This window comes from Panthera leo, chromosome E3 (genome assembly GCF_018350215.1).
Source record: "Panthera leo isolate Ple1 chromosome E3, P.leo_Ple1_pat1.1, whole genome shotgun sequence".
Classification (NCBI taxonomy): domain Eukaryota; kingdom Metazoa; phylum Chordata; class Mammalia; order Carnivora; family Felidae; genus Panthera; species Panthera leo.
Genome location: NC_056694.1, coordinates 33,652,686 through 33,659,741, shown reverse-complemented (window position 1 = coordinate 33,659,741; position 7,056 = coordinate 33,652,686).

The window sequence follows — 7,056 nt, the reverse complement described above, 5'->3', positions numbered from 1 at the left end:
ATAAGAACTTGGTGGTCCGTGAGGAAAGAGTGCAAAATGACAGGGGATGGACTGGTCACAACAGGTGGCATCAGAAAAATTGACTATTTGGAGAAATATTTTTGTTAGAGCATCACTTCATGCTCCCTGACATATTGACAGAGTTAAATGTAAATTGACAGAGTTAAATGTAAAACCTAAACCATGAAAAACTGGAGGAAAATATATGTGAGTATTTAACTTTATAAGCATCAAGTTATTGGGGACAATATTTAAAAAAATTTTTTTTTTTTAACGTTTATTTATTTTTGAGACAGAAAGAGCATGAACGGGGGAGGGGCAGAGAGAGAGGGAAACACAGAATCGGAAGCAGGCTCCAGGCTCTGAGCCATCAGCCCAGAGCCCGACGCGGGGCTCGAACTCATGGACCGCGAGATCGTGACCCGGGCTGAAGTTGGACACTTAACCGACTGAGCCACCCAGGCGCCCCAGGGGACAATATTTTTTAAAATAAAAGCTTGACTGTAAGAATAAATTTAAACTTCGATATAAACAAAATGGAAAGGAAAATCTAACTGTGGCAAGGATTACAGATTAAATCTCTGTATATCCATATATGTATATCTATATTTATATACACCTCCACGCACATAGTTGAATAAGAAGGTAGTATGCCAAAAAGGAAAAATAAAAAAAAAATATGAATAGGGAGTTTTCAGAAACAGAAATAAGAATGACTGACCAACCCGTACATGAATAGAAATTTCAGCCTTTGTGAAACTCAGATTTGAGAAGGAGATACTGTGTTTTGAATACAGTTTTTTTTCTATTTATTAATTGAATTGAATAGAGCGAGAGAGCTAAGAGTGCACAAACTGCAGAGAGAGGGAGAGAGAATCCCAAATGGGCTGTGTGCTCACAGCAGGACTCGAACTCCCAATCCGGGAGACCACCTGAGCTGAAGTCGGACCCCTAACTGACTGAGCCACCCAGGTGCCCCTCCCCTCGAGTAGTTTTGAAACGATGAGTGGCTGGCACTCAGCCCTGGGAAGTCTGAGATGATGTTCCCTGGCGGAGTTAGAGAATGAGAATATATATGTAATACATATGTGCATATATTATATATATAGTCCCAGTTTCCTACCCTATATTTCCGTTTCTAAGTATTAATCCCAACGGGAATAATCAGACTTGCGGGAGCCGGTTGTTACACAACAATATGAAGTGTAGTATTTGGAGAACAAGGCAACACACACACCACATGACCTGGGACTGATTAAACATACCAGTTTCACTAGCTGGGAAAACGTGAAGCCTGCATAAAGCATGTTCTTGAGGAATGTGGTAAGAGACGGGAGGGGCCCCTGGGTGGCTCAGTCAGTTAAGCATCTGACTTGGGCTCAGGTCATGATCTCACGGTATGTGAGTTCGAGCCCCTTTCAGATCCTCTGTCTCCCTCTCTTTCTGCCCCTCCTCTGCTCGTGCCGTCTCTCTCTCTCTCCCCATTCTGTGTCTCAAAAATAAATAAAAAATTATTTAAAACATGGGAGAATGCCATAACATGTACAGTGTGATATATGATCTTAGTTTGACTGGAACAGTGCCAGGCAGCAAGTTTTCAATAAATGTTAGCTACAATCATTGTTGAGAACTTCACCCCCTCAAGTGATCTTTCGCTCGTGTGTTCATTCATTCCTCAGTTGACACGCATCTGAGTATCCCACCAAGTATCTGAGCTGCCTTCTCCCTCCTTGCAGTTCGGCCTTTCTGGAAACAGGCTCTGTTTCTGGCGAGGCACTGCCACCTAGAGGCTCCTGGCCTACAGGGCGGCTGTCCCTTGCAGCCCCTCACTTTGACCCCAGGCCCAGCTGATGAAGGCCCTCACTCACTGCACATGCCCTCCCTGGGGGAGCTGCTTGTTCTCTGGAAGCCTGTGAGAGTGTCAACGCTAGAAGGGCCCTTCCAGCTCCCTTATGGCAAAATCTTTATATGGATCGAGGGAGCCTTTGGGGCAGTGTTTCTTAAAATGTGGTCCTTGAACCTGCGTTAGTGTCAGCGGGTGGGGAACTTTTTTTTTTAATAGATATATTTTAATGTTTTTATTTATTTTTTTTTTAATTTTTTTTTTTTAACGTTTATTTATTTTTGAGGCAGAGAGAGACAGAGCATGAACGGGGGACGGTCAGAGAGAGGGAGACACAGAATCTGAAACATGCTCCAGGCTCTGAGCTGTCAGCACAGAGCCCGACGCGGGGCTCGAACTCACGGACCGCGAGATCGTGACCTGAGCCGAAGTCGGCCGCTTAACCGACTGAGCCACCCAGGCGCCCCTAATGTTTTTATTTTTGAGACAGAAAGAGTGTGCAAGCAGGGGAGCGGCAGAGAGAGAGGGAGACACAGAATCTGAAGCCGGCTCAAGGCTGTCAGCACAGAGCCCGGTGCAGGACTTGAACCCATGAACTGTGAGATCATGACCTGAGCCGAAGTTGGATGCTGAACTGACTGAGCCACCCAGGCACCCCTGGGGAACTTTAATAGTAAAGATCTAGGACCCATACCAGTGCCCCTGAATCAGACCTTGCTGGAGGGAGGCAGGGGTCCTGAATAGCTAGGCTTTTTTTTTTTTTTTTAAGCTTGTTTATTTTGAGAGAGACTGAGAGCAGGGGCAGAGGGAGAGAGAGAATCCCAAACAGGCTCCACACTGTCAATGAGAGCCTGACTCGGGGCTTGAACTCACACACCTAGAGATCATGAATTGAGCCAAAATCAAGAGTTGGACTCGACCTACTGATCCACCCAGGTGCCCCTGTATAGAATTTTGCCACACTCCCCAGGTTATTCTGATGCTGGCTGGAATTTTAGAGCCAGCCACCCAGACCAGTGATATTTTATAATTTAAAAGGGGGCTGGAGCTGGGCACAGAGCCTTTGACCTTCTCCTTCAAAACATACACAGATACATTTCAAGAGGTTCCTTGACTCTATTTTAAGATTAAGAAAAAATTAGTTTCAAACAGAGAGGGAGGCAAATCATAAAAGAATCTTAAATACTGAGAACAAACTGAGGGCTGATGGGGGTAGGGGAGAGGGGAAAATAGGCGACGGGCATTGAGAGGGACACTTGTTGGGGTGAGCACTGGGTGTTGTGTGTAAGTGACGAATCATCAGAATCAAACCAAATCTTGACCAAAGTCAAGAGCACACTGTATATACACTGTTAGCTAACGACAATAAATTATATATATATTTTTAAAATATTTTTTTAGGGGCGCCTGGGTGGCTCGGTCGGTTAAGCGTCCGACTTCGGCTCAGGTCATGATCTCACGGTCCGTGAGTTCGATCCCCGCGTCGGGCTCTGTGCTGACAGCTCAGAGCCTGGAGCCCATTTCAGATTCTGTGTCTCCCTCTCTCTCTGCCCCCTCCCCTGTTCATGCTCTGTCTCTCGGTGTCTCAAAAATAAATAAACGTTAAAAAAAAAAATTAAAAAATATATTTTTAGAGCAGTTTTAGGTTCACAGCAAAGTTGAGAGAGGGGGTACACAGATTTCCCACATAACCTCCTTCCCCCCAACACCTGCACAGCCTTCCCCACTATCAACATCCCTACCAGAGTGGGACATTTGTTACAACTGGTGTCAAAAAAAGCTTATAGTTTATAGAGGAGTTCTTCTGGTGGTGGAAATTCCATGGATTTGGACACATATCTAATGACATGTATCCATTATATGGCATCTTACAGACTAGTTTCACTGCCCTGAGAATCCCTTGTACTTCACCTATTCATGAGCCACACGGGCAACCACTGAGCTTTTTACTGCCTCCATCCTGTTACCTTTTCCAGAATGTTCTACAGTTGGAGACATACAGCACGTAGCCTTTTCAGGCTGGTTTCTTGCACTTAGGAACGTGCATTTAACTTTCCTCCGTTTCTTTTCATGGCTGGAAAGCTCATCTCTTCTTCGTGCCAAATAAGATTTCATTGTCTGGGTGTACCACAGGTTATGAATAGAGATGCTGTAAACATCCCGTGCAGGATTTGGTGTAGACATAAGGGTTCACCTCCTTTGGTAAATACCAAGGAGTGTCATTCCTGGATCATATGGTGGGGGTATGTTTTGTGTTGTAAGAAACTGCTAGACTGTGTTCCAAAGTGGCCCTGCCGTTTTTGTCTTCTCGTGAAGGAATAAGGGTTCCAGATGCTCCATATCCTTGCTAGTATTTGATGGTTTTGGTGTTCAGATTTTGGCTATTTTCACAGGTACTGGATGGTATCTTACTGTTGTTATAATTTGCATTTCCTGATGATATGTGATGAGGAGCATGTTTTCATATGTTCACTGGCAATCTGTGTCTTCTTTGCTGAGGTGTCTATTAAGGTCTTTGGCCCATTTTTTATTCAGGTTGTTTCTTTCCTTATTGTTGAATTTTTTTAAGATTTTTTTTTTTTAGGTGCACCTGGGTGGCTCAGTTGGTTGAACGTCTGACTTCGGCTCAGGTCATGATCTCACAGTTTTTTTAAGTTTTTTTTTAATGTTTATTTTTTAGAGAGAGACAGATAGAGACAGAGTGCAAGTAGGGGAGGGGAAGAGAGAGAGGGAGACACAGAATCTGAAACAGGCTCCAGGCTCTGAGCTGTCAGCACAGAGCCTGATGCAGGGCTCGAACTCACGAACCGTGAGGTCATGATCTGAGCCAAAGTCGGACGCTTAACCGACTGAGCCACCCAGGTGCCCCTAAGATTTTTTTTTTTTAATTTTTAATGTGTATTTATTTTTAAGAGAAAGAGTGTGAGTCAGGGAGGAACAGAGAGAGGGAGACACAGAATCCGAAGCAGGCTCCAGGTTCCAAGCTGTCGGCACAGAGCACAACGGGGGGCTTGAACTCATGAACGGTGAGATCATGACCTGAGCCGAAGTCACTTAACTCACTGAGCCACCCATGTGCTCCTTTAAGATTTTATTTTTAAATAATCTTTACACTCAATGTGGGGCTCAAGCTCAACCCCGAGATCAAGAGTCAAATGCTGCATTGACTGAGCCAGCCAGGTGCCCCCTTATTGTTGAATTTTAAGAGTTCTTTGTATATTTTAGATAATGATCTTTTATCAGATAGGTTCCTTGCAAGTATTTTCTCTTGGTCTGTGGCTTGTTTCCTGATTCTCTTGGTGTTGTTTGTTTGTTTATTATTTTGAAATGTTTCTTTATTATTTTGAGAGGGAGAGGCAGCCTCCCTGGCAACTACAGCTGTGTGGCCATGTGACCAAGCTCTGGCCAAGGGGGCGTAGGCAAAAGTGGAAGGAAACTCCTAAGGAGTGTTGCCCTTCTCTTCTTTCCTCCTGCCCCTGAAGAGGATTATAGGTGTAATGGCTGGAGCTGGAGCAGCCCTCTGGAACACGAGGACCTTTTAGGAGTCGAGAATGGAAGGCATGCGTATTAGTTATCCAAGATAGAAGAAAGTCACTTCCCTAACACCATGGAGCTGTCACACCAGCCCTGGACCCTTTTATCTCAGATTTTTATGTCACAGAGAAGTAAACATATCTTATTTAGGTCACTGTCATTTTGGGTCTCTGTTACTTGTAAACTGATCTTCGTCTTAATAAATGCATGACCTCACAGATTTCTTGGGGAGACTCAATGAGATATTGTGTGCAATGCACCTGTCATAATACCAGGCACATTGTAAACACTCCGGAAAACTAGTCGCTTCTGTAGCGCTCAGTTATAATAACTGTCCCTCATCTCCAGTGAGAGCTCCACAGAGGAGTTCTTCTGGAAAGAAAAATGGTCAAGATTGTGTTGTTACCTTCCTTTTGCTTCCAAACAGTTACAAAAAGGAAAACAGGATCATCGTAAACAACAAATTCAGTTAGAAATGACTTCACTTTGAGCTCCTCTGTTCTTCTGTTTACTCATTCTAGCTGACAAAGCCAGGCCTCACAAATTTGTATGGTATTTTCATTGGGAGCTAAGTCACACGTTCTTTTAAATAGCTGTATTTACAAACACGCAGCTCAGTTGTTCCACATTTGAAATGCAGCCTTTTAAAAACAATTTGGTTCCATTCTTCTTGGTTTTCTCTCTTTCAAAACACAAGTCGGAACATTTTCTGGGAGTCGGTGGCCCCCAGTTCAACTTTATGCTCTAAGATGGTCCCCTTTATCGACTGTTTAATGATTTCTCCTGTGTCTAATTAATGTCTGTTTTTTTAATTTTTTTTTTTTAATGTTTATTTTTGAGAGAGAGGGAGAGAGAGAGAATGAGAATGAGCGGGGGAGGGGCAGAGAGAGAGGGAGACACAGAATCCGAAGCCGGCTCCAGGCTCTGAGCTGTCAGCACAGAGCCCGATGCACGGCTTGAACTCACAGACTGCAAGGTCATGACCTGAGCCGAAGTCAGATGCTCAACCGACTGAACCACCCAGGTGACCTTAAGTTAATGTCTTTTGACTCCATCATTCTAAGGTCCTGTTTAACTGTCAGGTTCTCTGATTCAGCAAAATGTTGCCAGTCTTCAGGACACAAACCTTGATTCCTAAGGAATCCCGAGGGTAAAAAAGCAAGGACAGTCAAGCTGAAGAAAATTGTCACAAGGTTTATTATCATTGGTTGAAAGAAAAGAGAAGAGGAAGATCAAGATGGTTACTCTTTTTTTTTTTTTTTTTTTAAGTTTTTTTAATTTAAGTAATCTCGACATCCCATAGGGGGCTTGAACTTCTAGCCCCAATATCAAGAGTTGCACACTCTACTGACTGAGTCAGCCTGGTGCCCTGGGAGGGTTACTGTTTAATGTTTAAAAAAATACAAAAATTGGGGCGCCTGGGTGGCTCAGTCAGTTGAGCGTCCGACTTCGGCTCAGGTCACGATCTCGTGGTCTGTAGGTTCAAGCCCCGTGTCGGGCTCTGTGCACACAGCTCAGAGCCTGGAACCTGCTTCGGATTCTGTCTCCCTCTCTCTTTGCCCCTCCCCTGCTCATGCTCTGTCTCTCTCTCTGTCAAAAATAAATAAACATTAAAAAAAATTTTTTTTTAATACAAAAATTTAACAATATTAAATATAATGTGTGGGAGGAAGTTGATG